Source organism: Cetorhinus maximus, unplaced genomic scaffold, assembly GCF_964194155.1.
Source record: "Cetorhinus maximus unplaced genomic scaffold, sCetMax3.hap1.1 HAP1_SCAFFOLD_1226, whole genome shotgun sequence".
NCBI lineage: Eukaryota > Metazoa > Chordata > Chondrichthyes > Lamniformes > Cetorhinidae > Cetorhinus > Cetorhinus maximus.
The window spans coordinates 3,253-26,025 of NW_027597168.1; the positions used below are offsets into that span (position 1 = coordinate 3,253).

The 22,773-nt window shown below is 44.2% G+C and overlaps 1 non-coding gene across 1 annotated transcript; it reads right to left on the reverse strand.

Moving 5' to 3' along the window:
• Positions 1-9,992: 9,992 nt before the first annotated feature.
• Positions 9,993-10,074, reverse strand: trnas-aga (transfer RNA serine (anticodon AGA)). The gene has a single exon. It is a non-coding gene; the product is annotated as a tRNA-Ser (tRNA).
• Between the last annotated feature and the right edge of the window lie 12,699 nt (positions 10,075-22,773).

The window sequence follows — 22,773 nt, forward strand, 5'->3', positions numbered from 1 at the left end:
AAACTTCCCCCTTTTTCCAGCATTAATTATCACTCAGTTCCCGGTTGTCCTTGGCGACTTGAGCTGAATGTCAAGACCCCGGAAATGTTGCCGGCTCCACTGTTATCCAGTGAGATCCCAAGTAAGCGGCTTTTTTTCGAATATTCATTTCAAATATAATGAGAAAACATTTAGAACTACCATGCACTGATATCCAACACACTGGAAATTTATGAAGTTATTGAATTCAAACAAACCCATCAATGATTCCCTCTTCCTCAGCTCCACAGTGAGTGAGACAGGCAAATGCAGCAAAGCAGCAATATTCCGGCCCCGCACACTCCAATCACCTGCTGCCAGCAGAAAGCGGCGACTGCAGCTTCAATCAGCGGGTTACTGCCCATCCCTGGGACACAGGATACTCCAACCCAGGCCAAACCTCCCAATACACCGAGCACAGGCTCAGGAAAACTCACGTACATTATATCCCGGTCACTAAACCTCCGAGCAGCATTTACAGAATTCCCGAGTGAGTGAGTCACAAATAAAAGTCACCCCAACTTTCTAAATCTTTTCACTGTCAAATTCCTTCATTTTATTGAAACGCTGACTGTTGTGAATGCGAAAATGAGCACCATGGGATTTGTGTTACCGTGTGACTTGTTCTCCACTGATTGTCCTTCAGGTTTGCAATTCAATTTGTGTTGGATATTGAAGCGAATCTGTTTTCAAAATGAGGACACAAAGCAGCTAAATATTGAATCCAGAAACAGATCCTGAGGAAAATGGATCACACTGTTTGGAAGGAGGTACATCTGAGAAGCAGAAGCTATGAATTATGTTATTGATGATTAAGTGGAAAGCATGGGGGCCTTGGTCAATCATCGTGTCCCAGTGGTGAAAACGATTCTTTTAAAATCCACTGGGGTTTCACCAGGAAAGTTCCAATCTTACCGACTGTGCTTCTTATTATTGCTGATTTCAACCAGGTGTCCACAGAACTCTCGGATCAATGGAAGAAAAAACATCCAAAAATTCTCCTGATTTTTGGACTCTAAGGGAATGAAGGGCGATCGGGATCGGGTGGGAAATTGGTGTTGAGGCTGGAGATCCGCCATGATCTTATAAAGTGAAGGAGGAGGCTTGTGGGGCCTTATGAAGTATTGTTGCTGCTTTGATTCTGTTCTATTTGAGTAGCAATGCTAGGCAAGGCGATGGGCAGTAATAATGAAGCTTGGTTTCAAATACCACTTCCACTGCTGCTGACATTGTCCTATTGGTCGAAAAAGTGGCAGCTCACAGTTAAAGCAGGTGTGTGCGGTGTTTCACTTGAACAGAAATACTGAGAGACAATAAAATATAAATGGCTGTGGAGAAAAGGCGGGGTTGTTGAATTAGCTGTGAAACTTGTGCAGGACAGATATTCGCCTCCAGCTCTTTCTGCCCGTCCAGGTCAATTAGCTGCTTGATGCAAACGCTGTCAGATGGTGCGAACGTAAAACAGAACGTGATCAGTTTGCAGATAGCAGCTTACAGAGACACCAGGATCTTCCTAATTGGCCCAAGTACTGATCACAGGAATGTGCACAGTGCCGATTATCCACAATCTCACTTCCCTTCCAGTCTTGTCTACGTTGTTCAGCTTTGAAAATGCTCATATTTTCACACTGGATTTCAATGTGAAGAAAGCAGAGCTGTGATAAGCTTATATAGTTCAGCAGATGTACTGCAAGAAGTTACATAACAGGCAGATGATAACAGTGCTCTTTGGACGCGGTGAGCTCCAGGGAAGGATTGGCATTATTAATGTGTCGTTCAATTAGTCTCGTGACAAATCTCGTGCTGGAAATGACAAGAAATCTCGCTGAATTTGCTCCGTGTTTTGGTTTCAAACGAGCCGAATACAAGGTAAGAAAGTACAACTCGCTCGAGTGGGTTATAAAATGGAAGAATGACTCGTGCTGTTGGGAAACATAAAATTATAGAAAGTTGCAGCGCAGAAAGAGACCATTCGGCCTGGCGTGCTGCTGTCAAAGAGCAGTTGTGATTGGTTGATCCATCAGGAGTGATACTCATGTCAGTGCAAACAGTAGGCAGCAAAATTTGCCCTTCTCCCACCCATATTTTTCCTGGCGCCACCATCTCTGTGGTCAGTGCTTTGCACCCAGCCCTTCTCTTGTCCTTCTTTCACTCTGCTTCTATCTTTGTTCTCGACTTGTCCAAATATGACATTTCCAACTCTGCGGTGAAACTTCAACTATCACCCCACTGGTTCTGGTGGAGCTGTTAAATGGTTTCCATCAATAAGTAATTAATACTCATTTTAACAAGATAAAAAAATCTACATTCCCTGATTGGGAATCCAACCCAGGCTAATGCTGATAAAGTGCCGAATCCTGACCACTAGACCATCGGGGAAGCTGTCATCTCAATTTCTCTGTTCCTTTCACCCACTCTAACCTGTCTCTCTCTGAACTTGCTGCTCTCCGTTCTCTCAGGTTCAACCCTGACATGGTCATCAAACCTGCTGACAAGGGTGGTGCTGTTGTTGTCTGGCGCACTGATCTCTACCTCGCAGAGGCTGAAGGACAACTCGCAGACACTTCCTCCTACCTGCCCCTGTACCATGACCCCACCACTGAATATCAAGCCATTGTTTCCAGGATTGTTACTGACCTCATCTCCTCTGGAGATCTTCCTTCCACAGCTTCAAACCTCATGGTGTCCCAAGCTTTGACGGCCCGCTTATACCTCCTGCCCAAAATCCACAAACAGGACTGTCCCAGCAGACAGATCGTGTCAGCCTGTTCCTGCCCCACGGAACTCATTTCTTGCTATCTTGACCCCGTTCTCTCTCCCCTTGTCCAGTCCCTTCCCACCTACATCCGTGATTCCTCTGACACCCTACATCATGTCATCAATTTGCAGTTCCCTGGCCCCAACCGCTTCCTCTTCACCATGGACGTCAATCCCTCTACACCTCCATCCCCCACCGGGATGCTCGGAGGGCTCTCCGCTTCTTCCTCGAACAGAGGCCCGAAAAATGCCCATCCACCACTACTCTCCTCCGTCTGGCTGAACTTGTTCTCACACTGAACCATTTCTCCTTAAACTCCTCTCACTTCCTCCAAATAAAAGGTGTGGCTATGGGTACCCGCAAGGGCCCCAGTTATGCTTGTCTCTTTATGGGGTATGTGGAACATTCCTTGTTCCAGTCCTACTCCGGCCCCCTCCCACAACTGTTTCTCCAGTATATCGATGATTGCTTCGGTGCTGCTTCATGCTCTCGCCTAGACCTGGAAAAATTTATTAATTTTGCTTCCAATTTCCAACCCTCCATCATTGTCACATGGTTCATTCCTGACACTTCCCTTCCCTTCCTTGACCTCTCTGTTCAATTTATGGTGATAGACTGTCCAACAATATTCATTACAAGCCTACCGAATCCCAAAGCTACCTTGACTACAGCTCCTCACACCCCGCTTCCTGTAAGGACTCCATCCCATTCACTAAGTTCCTTCTCCTCCATCGCATTTGTTCTGATGATGCCACTTTCAAAAACAGTTCCTCTGACATGTCTTCCTTCTTCCTTAATCGATGTTTTCCACCCACAGTGGTTGACAGGGCCCTCAACCGTGTCCGGCCCAACTCCCGCACATTCGCCCTCACACCTTCTTCTCCCTCCCAGCAACATGATAGGGTCCCCCTTGTCCTCACTTATCACCCCAACACCCTCCACATTCAAAGGATCATCCTCCACCATTTCCACCAACTCCAGCATGATGCCACCACCAAACACATCTTCCCTTCACCCCCCAACCCTGGCGGCATTCTGCAGGGATCGTTCCCTCCGTGACACCCTGGTCCACTCCTCCATCACCCCCTGCACCTCAACCCCCTCCCAAGGCACCTTCCCATGCATCCCCAAAAGGTGCAACACCTGCCACTTTACTTCCCTTCTCCTCACCGTCCAAGGGCCAAAATATTCCTTTCAAGTGAAGCAGCATTTCACTTGCACTTCCTTCAATTTAGTCCACCGCATTTGATGCTCCCAATGCGGGTTCCTCTACATTGGAGAGACCAAATGAAGACTGGGTGACCGCTTTGTGGAACACCTTCGGTCTGTCTGCGAGCATGACCCAGACCTCCCTGTCGCTTGCCATTTCAACACTCCACCCCGCCCTCATGTCCACATGTCCGTCCTTGGCCTGCTGCATTGTTCCAGTGAAGCTCAACACAAACTGGAGGAACAGCACCTCATCTTCCGACTCGGCACTTTACAGCCTTCCAGACTGAATATTGAGTTCAAAAACTTTAGATCATGAACTCTCTCCTCCATCCCCACCCCCTTTCCGATCCCCCATTTTTTCGAACAATTTATATATTTTTTTCTTTTCCCACCTATTTCCATTATTTTTAAATGTATTTCCATCCATTGTTTTATCTCTACCTTTTAGCCTATTTCGATCCCTTTCCCCCACCCCACCCCCATTAGGGCTATTTCTACCTTGCTCGTCCTGATTTCTACCCTTAATGTCACCTATTAGCACATTTCTTAGCTAATATCACCACCGTCAACATCTCTTTGTCCTTTTCTCTTTGACATCTCTTCTTTGCCTCCGCCTATCACTGCCCCTCTATCCAGCTCAACCTGCCCCACCCCCCACTACCAATTTATATTTCACCGCATTTCTCCATTTACATGGTTCTGAAGAAGAGTCACACGGACTCGAAACGTCAACTGTGCTCCTCTCCGCAGATGCTGTCAGGCCTGCTGGGTTTTTCCAGGTATTTTTGTTTTTGTTTCAGATTTCCAGCATCTGCAGTATTTTGCTTTTATCTGAGAGAGAGAAATCAATACGTTTCAGTGAGTGAGACGCTGTCTCAGATAGAGATATGACAGACATTAAGTGATTGTGGTGACAAACGTGCCCGTCTTAGCAAAGAAATGTTTGGTATGACATGAATTTCTAAACAAGAGCACACAACAGAATATACTATCAATGAATATTTACGTTATTTCACGATCTGTAGTTACAGTTTGAATAAGAGAAAATAAAATAAAATGAAACATTCTGGTGAATATACATCTTTTATCTTTGTGGAATGACGCAGCATGATTCCTTTTCACACCGACACACAGAACAGGTGATGTCTCATATGTAATACTGTTGGCTGTAATGAAACTGAATATTAGGAGCTGCGCAGAACAAACAGTCAAAACCTGTAGTTTTAGGCCAAAGTCAGAGGCCCATTTCTAACTCAACGTTCACCTTATAGAGACATAGAATAGTGTAGTAACAACAGAGACAGAGCCTGGTGTGGTAAGTACTGAGACAGGGCCTAGTGCAATTTAAGCAGAGGCATTACTAGAGAGGCCATCTAATGTTACTTAAGCAAAGACGTGACCTAGTACACGAATAACAGGGGCAGGGACGAGTGCTATATTAACATAGACAAGGTCTACTGCTGTAATAGCGGAGATGGGTCTAGTGCAATAGTTACCGATACAGGGCCTGGATCAACATCAAGTGAAATAGGACAGTTATTACAGGCACAGGGCACAGAGTAATTGCTTCCCAGAGAGAGTCTAAGGCTGTAATATCGGAGAGTCCCACCAGTGTAAGAGAGATAGACATGATCTCGTGGAGTAAAAACAGGGAAAGGGAGAGTGGAATAGAAGCAGAGACAGAGGTACAAAGATAAAGTCTCTGCAAAGACAGGATCCATTTTAATTAAAAAGACAGACCAGCTCGAGTGTGATACAGGCAGATACAGAGTCTAGTGTAAATTGTTCTGAAATACGGTCTAGAGGAATATAAGTGCAGACATGATTGAGTGTGTTAGAAGCAGCGCCGCGACCTAGTGAAACATAAGTGAGACAGTGCCGAGTGCAGTAATAATTGAGACAGGCTCTTGTGTAATACAAACAAACCTGGTGTAACAATAACACTGCCTGGATCCAGTTTAAGAAAACTGATACATGGTCTAGTGCAGCTTCACATAATTCAGGGCTCTTTTTAATATCAACTGACGCAGTGTCTGGTGAATTAAATACCGGCCAAGGTACGAGATCAATAAAAACAGAAACATACACTAGTACAACAATAAGAGAGTAATGGTTTAGGACAATAACAACAGAAATAGGGAATTGTGTGATATGAATGGAGGCATGTATTGGTGCAGCATCACCTGAGACAGGGTCCAGTTTGATAGACACGTAGCAGGTTCTACTGGAGTAATAGCTGAGACAGAGTCTTGTGAAATGCAAATAAAAACATGTTCTAGTTTTCTATAACCAGAGACAAGCTCTAGTGCAGTGTCAACTGGGGCATGGCTTATTGTAACTTTGGTCGAGACCTGCTTCATTGCAGTCATGACTGAGATAGTGCCAACTGTATTATGGCCCTAGTCCAGTACATTAACAACTGAGATTGAACCAATTACAGAAAGAACTGAGAGATGACCTTCTCAAATATGATCAGAGACATGTCCTCGTGTAATAGAAACAGAAACGGCCTCTAAGTTAATATGAACAAATGCAGTAATAATTGAGGCAGCGCCTGCTTCATGTGATGTGAGGTGTCAGCTGTCGCTCAGTTCATAGCACCCTCGCCTTTGAATCAGAGGGTTGTGGGTTCATGTCCCACTCCTGGAAACCAAGAACTGTGCTTGTACTCGAAAGAGTTGCAATCTGTGACTGTTGGTAACTCGAAAGAGTTTCATGTGATGTGAGCAATCACGGTTTCACTGCCATCCACTAGTCAAACTTTGCTACTGCAGATGTGGTGAAAATGTCGATTCCATTTACTGTTTCTGAGATCAATGGTTAAAATCAGAAATAATGGAAAACGTAGACGGCAGGATTTGAATCTGCGCGGGGTAACCCCAATGGATTTCAAGTGCATCGCCCTAACCATTCGGCCACGACTACAGATCTTGGCAGTAAGCCTGTATTATTTATATGAATTCATAGAATGGTTACAGCAGACAAAGAGGGCCTTCTGCCCGCCCTGCCTCTGTCACAGCCTAGCCGGGCATGCACGCGCGTTAATTCCTATGTGAAAATTCAGGGAGGTCAATGTTGTTTCCTCCTGGAGCCTCAGCTTGTTCTGAATTTCAGACTGTGGAAGGTAATCGACCTACAAAATCCTCAAGGTGATAATGCCTTCCTCTCAATCATCATTCACATCTTCCACTTCTTTGCTGCATCTCTTTCCAAACATTGCAAACTCCACTTGCACCGTTCATCCTGATATTTTTCTCTTTGACATTTTAATATGAAGTTGCACAACCAATGTTAATCAAGGTTGTGTTGGTGAATATGTGTCCATCCCCTCGGGGAACTGAACCGCATTGACACACACAGAGGAACACACACCGACACAAAGAACGAGAGTGACAGAGGCCGAAGGAGAGACAAACACCCAGAAAGCAAGGATGTCACCAACTTGGCTAATTATTGTTCCATGTCAGACTGCAAATGTAGTGAATATTTGCAGATGAACTGAAGTCAGAAACACGGGGGTCTTTGGGTGGTATTCTTTTTCATTTGACCGATAATTTATTCTGCAGACAGTTTGTGTCAATCAGGAATGAGAAGAAGGGGAGTTGGCAGGATTGGAACCACGTGGAAAAACGCCTCAACCACTCGGCCAGGACAACTGGGTAAAGGCTGCATGTTGATTGTTTAAAAAAATAGAATGAATACAGGGAGTTCCAGTGAAAGAAGGTCTTCCAGTCCGTGCCATTGCCCCACCTTTTCCCAGTCTCCCTGGGATTTACACTGTCTCTCCTCATTCTTCCAACTGAAATACAACACTGCACAGCTCAGCTGCTCCTTCACCGCACAGAGAATCTTTTGGAAGCGTATCAAATAACAAAGCACCAGAAAGTTTGACAGCGGTGGGAGTAAAGCCCAAATCACCAGAGAGATCGGAACCTGAACCAGCGGCTGAGCCCACTCGGCCTTACTACCACATTCAGATTAGACACAAACATTGTCTTCACCAACATTGACACTGAATTACAATATAAAAAATAATGTTCAGGAATTGGCCATTCGGCCCCTCCAGCATTCTCAGTTACTTAATAAGATCATCTGAAAACTTCAATCACCCTCCGCTTTGTAACATCCAGAAGTTTAGTTGCTGAACAGTCTCCACTCAAAATAAAGAGAGAAATGTCCTGTTAACTGCTTTTTTTTTTTGCTGATATGAAGCCGGAAAACTAACATGGATAATGATTGGGTGGTGAAAATGACAAACTGAACCATATTGACACACGCAGAAAATCACAAATATGCACCTTGTTAAGATTTGAAATTGTGAATATTTTCACACTGTCTTTCAATGTGCAGAAAGTGGAGCTGTGATCAGCTTATAGCTCAGAAGATGTACAGCAAGAATGTACATAACAGGCTGATGCTCACGGTGCCTGTTTGGACTCGGTGAGCTGCATCTAACGATTGAGACCATTTAAATATCGTTCAATGAGTCCGGTTCCAAATTCTGTGCTAGAAATGATAAGGAAACTCGCTAGATTTGCCTATTGTCTTGAATTCGAAGCATCACATGGAAGATAAGAAAGTTCATCTTAACCGTGGTGTTAGGAAACATAAAATGACAGAAAGTTACAGCAACGAAAGAGGCCATTCGGCCCTGTATGCTGCTTCCAAAGAGCAGTGTGATTGGTTGATCTGAATATTCAAAGATTTTCGTCATTTAGGAAGAATGGGCAAAAAGGAAAACGAGGCGGGGTCGCGCTGTTAATAAGGAACGAGATCGGTACGTTAGTGAGAGGGGATCTCAGATTGAAGGATCAAGATGTGGAATTAGTTTGGTTGGAGCTAAGAAACAACAAGAGGCAGCAAATATTGGTGGGAGTTGTTTATAGGCCACCAAACTGTAGTGGTAATGTTGGGCATGGGATAAATCAGGTAATTAGAGCTGCATGTGACATGGGTAATACAGGAATAATATTCTGCCTCGCACCACCAGCTCTATAGTCAGTGCTTTGTAACCTACCACAGTCCTTCTCTTTTATTTTCACTCCCTCACTCCGACTCTGGGTTTATTCCCGAGTTTTGCCCTTGTGGCATTTCCAGCTCTGATGTGAAACTTACACTCTTACTCCATCATTTCTAGCAGAGCTTTACAGTGTTATTTACAACCAGCAAATCAATCACATTGATTTGATCAGCTCGCCCAGGAGGAATAAGTTTCAAATCCCTAACCAGGAATCGAACGCAGGCTGTACTGATAAAATTACCGCATTCTAACCACTAACCCAGCAGTTTGACACATTCAGGCTGCTTGTGGCATTTTCCCTTTCCAGATCCATTTTTCCAGGGACAAGTTTCTTTGACCAAATGGTCTATGTCGTTTGAACACAAGTAACGTCTTCAGTCAATGAGAAGAACCATTGCTGTGAGCTGGAACATGAAATCGATACTTTCCTCCTTTAAGACAGTTCTTAAAGCCTCCCCCTTTGACAGAGCTTTCAGTCATCTGACCGAATATGAGGCTTGATGTCACACTTTGTTATACAATGCTCCTGGGGAACGCCTTGTGACGTTTCATGAGGTAAAAGGAGCTTTATAAATATAAGTTATTGTTGTACTCCATACATAGAAAAAGACAGACTCCTGTTGTCTCTTTCATCCTGATATTTTTCACTGTAACATTGTAATGTGAAGTTGCACCACGAATGTGAATACAGTTTGTGCTCGTAAAAATGTGTTCACCTCCTCGGGGAACTACACCACATTGACCCACACACAAGAACAAACAGAGATATACACCGAGAGTGACAGGGGCTTAAGGAGAGGCAAATGCCAGGATGAAATCATGTCACCAAATTGGCTCTTTTTTTCCCCATTTCCGACTGGAGATTTGCAGAAGGCTGACAATGAATGGAGATAAGAGATCACGGATGTGTTTGGATCTCTTTTCCTCGATTCAAACGATAATTAGTTCTGTCTGCGTGCAGTTAAAGTCAGAAATAACAGGAAACGTAGTCAGCAGGATTCGAACCTGCGTGGGGTAACCCCAATGGATTTCTAATCCATCGCCTTAACCACTCGGCCACGACTACAGAGGTTGCTCCTATACCATTATTAGTTGTATGAAATCATAAAGGTTACAGCAGAGAAAGCAGTCTTTCTGCCCGTCTTGTCATGGCCATTACCTGGCCTTTTTCCCGGAACCCTGAAATTTATCCTGTCTCTCCTCATTCTTCCCACCAAATTGGGAATGAAAGAGTGAGAATGATCACATAAGCTTAGAAAGCTCACAGCAACCGTTGTTTTCATTGGCTGACAAAGTCGTTTATCTTGAACCTAAACAGGCAGTTTTGTGGTGAAAGAGATCTGAACTGAAAAACAATAGGCAAAAGCAGCGTAGATAAGCCAAATCGAAAATTATTGGTGCAGCTTCCCTGGTGGTCTCATGGTTAGGATGCGGTGCTCTTAGCACTGCGGCCAGCATTTGATTTCCGGTCAGGGAATGTCAATTTGTTGGAACGAGTGTTGGTTATTCATTGATTGGAAACGTTTAAAACTCCACCAGAATCAGGGGAGTGTGGTATTAAGTTTTGCCTCAGAGCTGGAAAAAATCACACTTAGTTCAATTGGGGTAAGGGAATGAAGGAAGAGGACAGGAGAAGGGCTGGGTGCAAAGCACTGACTGTAGAAATGTTGGTGTGAGGCAAAATATGGGTGGGAGAAGAACGAATTTTGCTGCCTACTGTTTGCACTGACACAAATATCATTCCTGAAGGATCAACCAATCACTGCTGCTCTTTGAATGCAGCACGCCCGGCCGAATGGCCTCTTTCTGTGCTATAACTTTCTATAATTTTATATTTCCCAACAGCACGGGTCATTCTGCCATTTTATAACCCACTCGAGCGAGATGCGCTTTCTTACCTTGTATTCGGCTCTTTTGAAACCTAAACACGGAATAAATTCAGCGAGTTTTCTTGTCAGTTCCAGCACGAGATTTGAGACTAATTGAGCGACACATTAATGGTGCCAATCCTTCACTGGAGCTCACCGCGTCCAAAGAGCATTGCTCCCATCAGCCTGTTATGTAAATTCTTGCAGTACATCTGCTGAACAATATAAGCTTATCACAGCTCAGCTTTCTTCACATTGAAACCCAGTGTGAAAATCAGTTTCAAAGCTGAACAACTGGGAGGAGAGAGACTGTGGATAATCGGCACTGTGCACATTCCTGTAATCAGTATCTGGGAGAACCAGGAAAATGAGATCCAGGTGTCCCTTTACCCACGAGTTTTACCCATTCCCATGAACTGACTGTTTCTGCTTCAAGCAGTTAATTAACCTGGGGTTTGGACGGGTAGAGGGAGCTGGAGGCCAAACAGGGACAGAAGCAGAATGAGATGCGACATGAAAGTGTTTTGAATTAGATGTGTGTCAGTTGCTTTCAGTGATGAATGACAGTCTTGTAAGTTTCACAGGAGCCGCTGTGATTAGTTGGTGTTTTTTTTAATTTCAAGCAGCAAGATTTTAAAAGTAAAAAGATGAAAGATTGAACCTTTCTATATATATCCGACAGCAACAACAGCTTATATTTATAAAGCGCCTTTAACCTAATGAAACGTCATAAGACGTTCCCCAGGAGCATTATATATCAAAGTGTGACACTGAGACACATATTCGGTCAGATGTCTAAAAGCTCGGTCAAAGGGGGAGGCTTTAAGAACTGTCTTAAAGGAGGAAGGTATCGATTTCATGTTCCAGCTAACAGCAATGGTTCATCTCATTGGTGAAGAAGTCACTTGTGTTCAACCCAAACAGACCATTTGGTCGGAGAAAGTTGTCTCTGGTGAAAGAGATCGGGAATGAAAAAGAAAATGTCATAAGTTGCCTTCATAATACAAATGTCAAGCCTTGTTGGTAGTTTCCCTGATGTCCAGTGACTGGGAATCGGCGCTTCCATTGGACCAACAGCGAATAGAGTGGAGGGTTTTGGAAATTGAAAGTTATACATGAGCAGGTTGTGGGGCTATTTCACCTCACTGTCAGTTTCATGTTCCAGATCACAGCCACCGTTGTTTTCATTGGTTGAAGATGTCGTTTATCTTGAACCTAAACAGGCAGTTTTGTGGTGAAAGAGAACTGAACTGAAAAACAATAGGCAAAAGCAGCGCAGATAAGCCAGATCAAAAATTGCTGGTGCAGGTGGTCTCGTGGTCAGGATTCGGCGCTTTCACCGCCGCGGCCCGGGTTCGATTCCCAGTCAGGGAACGTCGAGTTATTGAATTTGTTGGAATGAGCGTTGATTTTTCATAGATTGGAAACGTTTAAAAGCTCCACCAGAATCAGAGAAGTGAGAGTTTAAGTTTCGCCTCAGAGCTGGAAAACATCACACTTGGTTCAAGTGGAGTGAAGGAATGAAGGAAGAGGAAAAGTTGCAAAGCGCTGACTATAGAAATGTTGGTGTGAGGCAAAATATGGGTGGGAGAAGTACGAATTTTGCTGCCTACTGTTTGCACCGGCACAAATATCACTCCTGATGGATCAACCAATCACTACTGCTCTTTGAAACCAGCACACCCGGCCGAATGGTCTCTTTCTGTGCTGTAACATTCTATAATTTTATCGCAACAGCACGGGTCATTCTGCCATTTTATAACCCACTCGAGCGAGATGTACTTTCTTACCTTGTAATCGGCTCTTTTGAAACCAAAACACGGAGCAAATTCAGCGAGTTTTTTCGTCATTTCCAGCATGAGATTTGTCACGAGACTAATTGAGCGACACATTAATGGTGCCAATCCTTCACTGGAGCTCACCGCATCCAAAGAGCACTGTTACCATCAGCCTGTTATGTAACTTCTTGCAGTACATCTGCTGAAAATTATAAGCCTATCACAGCTCTGCTTTCTTCAGATTGAAACCCAGTGTGAAAATCAATTAAAAAGCTAAAAACTGGGAGGGGAGTGACTGTGGATAATCGGCACTCTGCACATTCCTGTAATCAGTATCTGGGAGAACCAGGAAGGTGAGATCAAGGTGTCTCTTTACCCACGAGTTTTACCCATTCCTACGAATTGACTGTGTCTGCATGAAGCAGCTAATTGACCTGGGAGCTGGAAGGGCAGAGGGAGACAGAAGCAGAAAGAGATGCGACATGAATGTACTTAGAATTTGATGTGTGTCAGTTGCTTTCAGTGATGAATGTCTGCCATGTAAGTTTCACAGGAGCCGCATTGATCAGTTGGTGTTTTATTTAAGCAGCAAGATTTCAAATTAAAAAGATAAAAGCAAATTACTGTGAATGATGGAAATCTGAAATAAAAGCAGCATATGCTAGAAAAACTGAGCAGCTGGAGCGAGGGTCAATGTTTCCAGACAGTACGACTTTTATTCAGATTTTTAAAGTATTACAGCGCCCAGTGTGGGGCTCGAACCCATGACCCAGAGATTAACATTCTCATGCTCTGCCGACGAAGTCAGTCAGGAACATGAAAACATGTTTTGTATCCCAAAATACATAGTTAAACCTGTTGCTTTCTACCTGATACCTCAGCTTGACCGGAATTTTAAAGTGTGGAACGTAATTGGCCTACAAATGCCCCAAAGTTGCAATGCATTCCCCTCAATCATCAATCACATCATTCACATCTTCTGCTTCTTAGCTGCACCTCCTTCCAAATACTGTGATCCATTTTCCTCAGGATTTTCTCCTGGATTTAATATTTAGCTACTTCGGGTCTTCATTTTGAAACCAGAATCGCTTCAATATCCAACACAATTTGAATTGCAAACCTGACGGGAAAACAATGGAAAACAAGTCACTCAGTAACACAAATCCCATGGTGCTCATTTTCAGATTCACAACAGTCAGCTTTTCAATAAAATGAAGGAATTTTACAGTGAAAAGTTTAGAAAGTTGGTGTGACTTTTAGTTGTGACTCACTCACTCGAGAATTCTGTAAATGCTGCTCGGAGGTTTAGTGACCGGGATATAATCTACCTGCGTTTTCCTGAGCCTGTGCTCGGTGTATTGGGAGGTTTGGCCCGGGTTGGAGTATCTTGCATCCCAGGGATGGGCAGTAACCCGCTGATTGAAGCTGCAGTCGCCGCTTTCTGCTGGCAGCGGGTGATTGGAGAGTGCGGGTCGGGAATATTGCTGCTTTTCTGCTTTTCCCTGTCTCACTCACTGTGGAGTTGAGGAAGAGAGAATAATTGAGTGGTTCGTTCGATTCCAATAATTTCATGAATTTCTGATGGGTTAGACGAAGGTACATAGTGGGTCCAAATCTTTTCTCATTGTATTTGACAGAGAACGTAATTTTAAAAAGAAGCTGTTTTTGTGCGAGCTCACTGGACAACAAAAGACCTGCCACCGTTTTGGGGATGATATCTTGCAGCCCAAGTACCCAATGACAACCTGGAACTGTGTGACAATGAATGGTGATGAGGGGAAAAAACAGTAAAAATCTTCACCCCCTGGGTGGTCTTGAATGACCAACCTTTCAGTTAACAGGCAAACACGTTGACCAGTTGCACCACAGACACTTACACAAACCGAACTGACGAGGTATCCAAACCAGGGTGTCAGTGAGTCTAATCTTCAGATTGCCACAACCCAGATAGCTATCGCGCTCTATCAGTTTTACTCTTCCAAAATAAAGGGTGGGACATTCATTCCAGATACTTGGAAACAGTCTGATCCCACCCACTGCAGACACATCCATGTCACCGGGAACGAGCTCTCTTACAACTGGTGCCATCTCCCTTCGAGCCTTTCATTGTCTTGTCTGATACCAAGTATTCTGATTGTCCTGAAGCCGATATTAGGTTTGAATTCCTGATGTGCAGTAACGAGAATCCTTTCAATGTCTCAAATCAGTTAATTTCACTGATAAAATTAGAGTCAATGTTCCAGCGTCTTAAACAAGGGAAAGGTGCCTTGACTGTCTCTGGTCAGTCGGGCAGTTCACCCTTCATTTGCATTGGATTCCATTCCTCAAAGGGGATTTTCATTTCCTTCTTGAGTTCCCTTACTACATCTGGCAGCATCTTTGGATTGAGAGGCATTATGAACATTTCAGATGCAGTGCAGTTCTGATGAAAGGTTACAGACCTGAAATGAAAACCATGTCTCTCTCTCCACAGTCACTACCAGATCTGCTGAGAATTCCAGCATTTTCTGTTTTTATTTCAGATAACCAGCATCTGCAGTATTTTGATTTACTTTACCTGATCAGTGAAATATATTAGGTCCTCAGGGTACTTGACAGGGCGGATTTGGAGAGGATGTTACCTCTTATGAGAGAATCTAGAACTCGGAATGGCTGTTTAAAAACAAGGGGTCACCCATTTAAAATGGAGATTAGGCGATTTTTTTTCTCTCAGAGGGTCGTGAAACTTTGGAACTCTGTTCCTGAAAAGGCTGTGGAAGCAAAGTCTTTGAATATTATTAAGGCAGAGGTCAATATATCCTTGGGAAGCAAGAGAGTGATAGGTTATCAGTGATAGGTGGGATACAGATTTCAGGTGACTATCTGGTCAGCCATGATCTTATTAAATGGCGGAGTAGGCTTGAGGGGCCGAATGGCCTACTCCTGTTCCTTTTTCTTATGTAGTGCTAAGAATGTGGAACCCATTACCAGTTGATTTTGAGATCCATGTCTGAGCTGAAAATGTGTAGATAAACTCACACTGTAAACAGATTGTTCACCAGTTAAAATTGGAATGGGATTCACTCTCATCCCATTTACTGACACAGCAACACAGTCTTGCTGGCGGGAGACCATTCAGATACTTCACATGTGCAAAGTGCTTTATTCAGTTTGCCCACATGTTAACACTCCAAGTTTAAAAGTTCAAAAAATTTGATCCACAATCAGAGCAGAGATGCTGGCAAGACACGGTTTAAATGTTCCATGTATCGGGGGAAATGTTACTAGCTCACCCCATCTGCTGAGACTACACTGAGTTCAGATCTAACTGTCGGGGTTTGTTCTGCATCCAGGCGAGAATTGCGGTGGACTCCGGAGCAATTTGGCCGCTGTATCATTGATTCAACAATTTTATGTCTTTCCCCTATGGCACTCATCGTATTCTTATTACCTTTGTCCTACAACGTGATCTTTCAATGGCGGAGTGGCCACCCAGCATTCCCTGCGGGGCAGAATATGCCCTATCTTCACAACAGCAACGCCATACGCATGCGCAGTGCTGGGAGTGGTGAGGCATGCGCATTGCGGTCGGATCCATGAGCATGCGCAGTGCTGGTCTGTGACTGAAGATGCTCAGAGCGGGTGAGAGAATGTCGAGTGAAGCAAACTAACAGAGTTAGTGGGTGTGTGAGGAGGAATGGAGCCAGCGGAGTGGGCAGGGAGGCTTCATAACGACACAGTGCAGGCCGCAGACACGAAATAACAAGGTACCGGTCGTGTGTTTGCAGAGAACGGGCCGAAAAAGTCTGGATTTCTCCCTTCGCCAGGCCCGGGGTAACGGCCGCCATCTTTATAGGGGCAATGTGCAGCAGGGCGCATGCGCGGCCATCCTGGTCCAGGTAGCAGGAGGAGAGTATACTGTGCATTTCTATCCTGGACTGAGGGATGGATTTTGGAAACTCCTTTTACAGGGGGTTAGAAGGGGAGGATTTACACACAGCAAACTCAGACCAAGAGAAACGTTTGTTCTTTCTGAATTTCAATCCTGGATTGACCGTGATGGATTTTTTGAATTCCATTTACAGGATGTTAGAAGAGGAGGAACTCAAGGGATACTTGAGGGAAATGAGAAACTGAAACCAAACATCACGACAAAATCTGAAAGTCTCTTGATTCACCAGGACCTGAATGTAAGTATTGAGGTCATTTTCAGTTACTGGGTAAAAAATCTCTTCCTCACATTGTGGATCTTACCTAAAATCTTAAATCTCTGTCCCTTAATCCTTTCATAATCAGCTAATGGGAACAGCTTTTATTTAACTATCTTTCATAATCCTGTACACCTCTATCAAATCTCCCCTCAAGCTCCTTTACTCCGAGGAGAACAACCTCAGTTTCTTGAATTTAATCTCACAATTAAAATCCCTCATCCCTCGACCCATTCTGATAAATCTCCTCTGCCCCCTCTCAAGGACCCTCACATCCTTCATAATGTTTGGTGATCACTGGTTTGCACAGACCCATATGTTCTGTGTCTGTGACATCATCACACATCGACAGTTACACTGTGACATCATCACACATCGACAGTTACACTGTGACATCATCGCACATTGACAATTACATGGTGACATCACCCTGCTTCTCCTTTTACAGGGGGTTAGAAGGGGAGGATTTACACACAGCAAACTCCAACCCAGAGAAATGTTTGTCTCTTAATTTCTATCCTGGACTGACAGGGATGGATTTTTTTATAATCTCCTTTGTACAGGATTTTCAATGGGAAGGATTTGGAGATGGGGAAACTCAAACCAAACATCACATCAAGATCTAACAGTCATTCAATTCCTCAGGACCTGAATATCATCGGACTTTGATTGTGGAAGGAAAAAAGGTTGTTCTGTTTGTGGGAAAAGCACCGAAATTTTCAAAATCCTGGGTAGACTGCACCTGAACCACTGTAATAAAAATAAAAAATTGCTGGAAGTACTCAGCAGGCCTGGCAGCATCTGTGGAGAGAAACAGAGTTAATGTTTCGAGTCAACATGACCTTTCATCAGGACAGGAATACTGTGTTCAGTTCTGGGCATCACACTTTAGGAAGGATAGACCATATTGGCCTTAGTGGGAGAGCAGTGCAGATGTACCTGAATAACAACTGGACTCCAAGGGTTAAATTATGAGGAGTGGTCAAAAAAATGCATCAGAGTAATTACAGCACAGAAAGAGGCCATTCAGCCCATTGAGTCAATGCCAGCTCTCTGTAGAGCAGTCCAGTCTGTCTCATTGCCCCACTGTGTCTTCAACCCCCTGCATGTTTATTTCTCTTAAATGCTGGTCCAATTTCATTTTAAAGCATTGATCATGTCTGCTTCCAGCCTGCTCGTAGGCAGTGAGTTCTGGGTTATTACCACTTGTTGTGTAAAATGTTCCTCCCTGCATTTGCCCTGTATCTATTGCCCATAACCTTCAATCTGTGTGCCCCTAATCCTTGTCCTATCACCAAATGGAAACAACATTTTCTTTGTCCGCCTTATCTGAACCTGTCACAATCTTGTTCACCTCTAACAAATCTCCCCTCAACTCTGTAACTCCAAGAAGAACAACTTCAGCTTCTCCAATCTCACTTTGTAACCAAATTCCCTTTCTCCTGGAACCATTCTGGTAAATCTCCTCCGCATCCTCTCAAGGACCCTCACCCCTTTCCTAAATTGTGGAGACCAGAACTGGATGCAATACTCCTGTTGTGACCTAACTGGAGCTTTAAAACGGGTCAGCTTATTTTCCCTGCGTTTATACACATTAAATCTGCTTATGAAGCCCATGATCTCATATATTTTGCAAACTGCACTCTCAATGTGTCTTTTCACCTTCAAATGTGTATGCACATCAACCCCCAGGTCCCCCAGTCCCTACACACCCTTTAGGACTGTACCATTGAGTACCCTATTCATTCTGCCAATATTCATCATCTCACTGTGAGGTTTGTATTCCCTGGAATTTAGAAGATTGAGGAGAATTTTCTCGAAGTTTTCATGACATAAATTGGAAATGGTGTGGTTGATAGAGGGAAACTATTTCCATTGGTTGGGGAATCCAGGACTGAGGAACATTGTCTAAAAATTAGAGCCAGACCTTTCAGGAGCGAGATTAGGAAAATCTTCTTCAGGTAAAGTTGGGAGAAGTTTGGAATTCTCTTCCTGAATTGGCAGTACATGCTTGATCGATGTTCAGTTTCAATCTGGCATTGATAGATCCTTCCTAACAGAAGGTATAAATCAAGGGACACAAGACAAAGGGTCACCGATCAGCCATGATCTGATTGCATGGTGGGACAGACTCGAGGGGCTAAATGGCCAACTCCTAGAATCATTGAAGCTTAGAGCACAGAAGGAGGCCATTCAACCCTTTGTGCTTGTGCTGTCTCTTTGAAAGAGCAGTTTTGTTTAGTCCCACACAGCCACTTTCTGTTTGTAACCCTGTAAGTTCCTCAATCCCAAATCCCTGTCAACTCCCTTTTAAAATTCCTGATAGAATCAGGTTCCAGCACCTTTCCAGGTAGAATGTTCCAGAGCCTGACAACTCTCTGTTGGTGCAGAAACTGCTCAACTTGATGTTGAGTCTGGAAGGTTGTAAAGTGCCGAATCGAAAGATGAGCTGCTATTCCTTGAGCTCCCATTGAGCTTCATTGAATCAGTGCAGGAGGCCGAGGACAGAGAGGTCAGAGTGGGAGTGGGGCAGAGAATTAAAATGACAAGTGACCAGAAGCTCAGGGTCAAGCTGACAGACTGAACGGAGGTTGTTCCACAAAGTGATCACCTAATCTGTGTTTAGTCTTCCCAACATAGAGCAGATCGCATCGTGAGCAGTGAATACAGTAACTAAACTGCAAGAAGTACAAATAAATCACTGTTTGGTTTCATCTTTCAAAACCATGAGAACGGACCAAAGACAGATACTTAATGTGAACAATGAAGGTTCCAAAGTAAAGCAAACTGATTGTCAGAATATTAAACTCCAGCCCAGTTACAGGGATTATTAACACCATCAGAAACAAAGCCCAACTGTCAGAATGAAGATGGTTCAGTCCTGGTTGTGATTAACAGCAGCAATAACAGCAGAATCCAACCCCTGCAGTCAGTTGTGAACTCATTGGTTTCTCGTAGGTTGGATGATCAATTAAATCCCTTCTCACACATGGAGCAGGTGAACGGCCTTTCCCCAGTGTGAACTCATTGGTGTGTGTCCTGCAGGTGATGGTTTTCCCATGCACCAGCTGCCCTTGTATTCTGGGTGCTGTGGGGCTGTGAGTTGGGTTGATTCTGTCAACATGCTGGTTGAGTTACAGATGTACACAGTCCATTTCCCATGCCCCCTCCTCCGCCTCTCTCTCTCTCTCTCTCTTTCTCTCCTCCCACATAGACCAGTCTTGTCCAGGCCCAGACCGGGTGGCAGGTTCCCTTCCCTGAAGGACATCAGTGAACGTTTTGGGGTTTTATGTCAATTCAGCAGTTTTCATGGTCACTTTTTCCTAGTGCCGGCCCCACAAATTCCCAGATTCATTCAGCTCAATTTCACAACCTGCCTTTGTGTTTTTCTGGGTTCTCACTCACTCCCTTTTTTCTGTTTTAAATCAATCTCACAGGGTACTAGAAGGAGAAGATTTGCAGGCGAGAAACTGAAACCAAACATCACATTAGGATCTGAAGGAATCGCCCAAATTATCGTGACCTGAATATCATCGGATTTTGAACATGGAAGGAAAATGCCCCATTCACAGTGGGGAGAAATGTGGACGAGGCTTCAGCCAATCGTCTGACCTGTTGAAACACATGCACCGTCACACCTGGGAGAAACTGTGGTAAAGTGGAGATGGTAGGAAAGAATTTAGTTACCTTCCCAGGCTCGAAACATGTTGGCGCATTCACACTGGGGATAGGCCAATCACCTGTTCCGAGTGTGGGAATGGAGTCACTCAGGTATCCACGCTGGTGACACGCACGTGAGTTCAAACGCAAGTGAGCACAATTTGGGTGCCCTCACTGCGGGACAGGGTTCAGGCAAGCATCTAAACTCACTGTACATCAGGGCATTCACAGTGGAGAGAGACCATTCCCCTGCTCTAAGTGTGGGAAGCGATTCACTCAGTCATCAAGCCTCTTGAAACACCAGTGAGTTCGCGAGTAAGAACAGTGATTGAATTTTGCAGCTAATCACATCCAGGACTGAACCTTCTTCATTGGGGTCTGTTTCTGCTGATGTTTATAAATTCCATATCGATATTGGGGTTAATGTTGTGGTCAAAGGTCAAATAAAACAGTTTTGTGTTGAATATAATGATGCTGAGTCTATTAATACAGCGCCACTTCACAAACCTTTTCCCAGTGAGACCCCATTGTAATGCCTCCGACTTGGTGTGACCCTAGAGTGAAAATGTGGGGGGTACAGGAGATGTTGAGCGGGGCGGAGACTTCAGACAGACAGTTTGAATAATCATTATTGTACAGAGAACAATTGACACAACTAAATATGAAGGTTTAACTCGCTGACCCCCTGGATTAGGACATCTTGCAGAAGTGTACTTCCGTCAGTCTCTGTGGCGCTATTGCTTAGCACGTTGGGTGTTAACTGAAAGGTTGGTGAGTTGAGACCATCCGGGGGTGGGTGGGGGGAAGGAGCTCTCATTGATCTCTCTCCATCAGCATTCATTTTCACACAATTCCGATTGTTAATGGGTACATGGGCTGCAAGAAAATATCTCCCAAATGTTGCCAGCTCGACCATTATCCAGTGAGTTCCCGCACAAACAGTTTTATTTAATGTATTAGTTTCAAATATAATGAGAAAACAATCAGAATTACCATGTACCTACCTCTAACCCATTAGAAATCTCTGAAGTTATTGTATTCAGACAAACCCATTAATTCTTCCCTCTTCCTCAGCTCCACAGTGAGTGGGACAGGGCAAAGCAGCAATATTCCGGCCCCGCACTCTCCAATCACCTGCTGCCAGCAGAAAGCGGCGACTGCAGCTTCAATCAGTGGGTTACTGCCCATCCCTGGGACGCGAGATACTCCAACCCGGGCCAAACCTCCCAATACACCGAGCACAGGCTCAGGAAAACACAGGTATATTATATCCCGGTCACTAAACCTCCGAGAAGCATTTACAGAATACCCGAGTGAGTGAGTCACAAATAAAAGTCACACAATCTTTCTAAATCTTTTCACTGTAAAATTCCTTCACTTGGCTGAAAAGCTGACTGTTCTCAACCTGAAAATGAGCACTGTGGGATTTGTGTTACTGAGTGACTTGTTTTCCATTGTTTGTCCATCAGGTTTGGAATTCAATTTGTTTTTTTAAAAATTTGTTCATGGGATGTAGGCATCACTAGCTAAGGCAGCATTTATTGTCCATCCCTATTTGTCCTTATGTTGAATATTGAAGCAAATCTGATTTCACAATGAGCACACAAAGCAGGTGAGTATTAAATCCAGGGACAAATCTTGAGGAAAATGGATCACAATATTTGGAAGGAGGTGCAGTCAGGTTTTGTGTAAATGCTGCTCGGAGGTTTAGTGACTGGTATGTAATCTCCTTGTGTTTCCCTGAGGCTGTGCTCGGTGTATTGGAAAGCATGGGACCCTTGGACTTCTGGGTGTCAATTTCCTTCTCCACCATTGCATTCAGGCATTAATATCGCTGCGATAAGGGATGTGAACTTATGTGGGTGCATGCCCGGCTAGCTCAGTTTTTAGACCATGAAACTAGTAATGTCTGAGTTGTGTGTTCGATTCCCCACGTTGTGCATCATCAGTTTTTTTTAAACTTTGCTGCTTCATGTGTGAACCCCAGCTCTCCATTCCTCTGGCAGTGTCACCGCTCAAACTGAGTCTTCTCCATGCCGCCTGGTTAATATCACAGTTGTTGGTTTATGAGTGAAAACTACCCTCCGCTTCGCTGGAGGAGTGAGAGACAAGTGTGTAGATGTGGCCTAATGTACAATGAGTGATGACACTTTAAAAGCAGCGAGTTCCACTCAAGCTCATGTACCAACAAAACTGTTCAGAGTCACAGAATTAGAATGGCTACTTCCTGGGGGACCGATAGCGGCGGGCCCACGTCAATCAGGATCCAGGC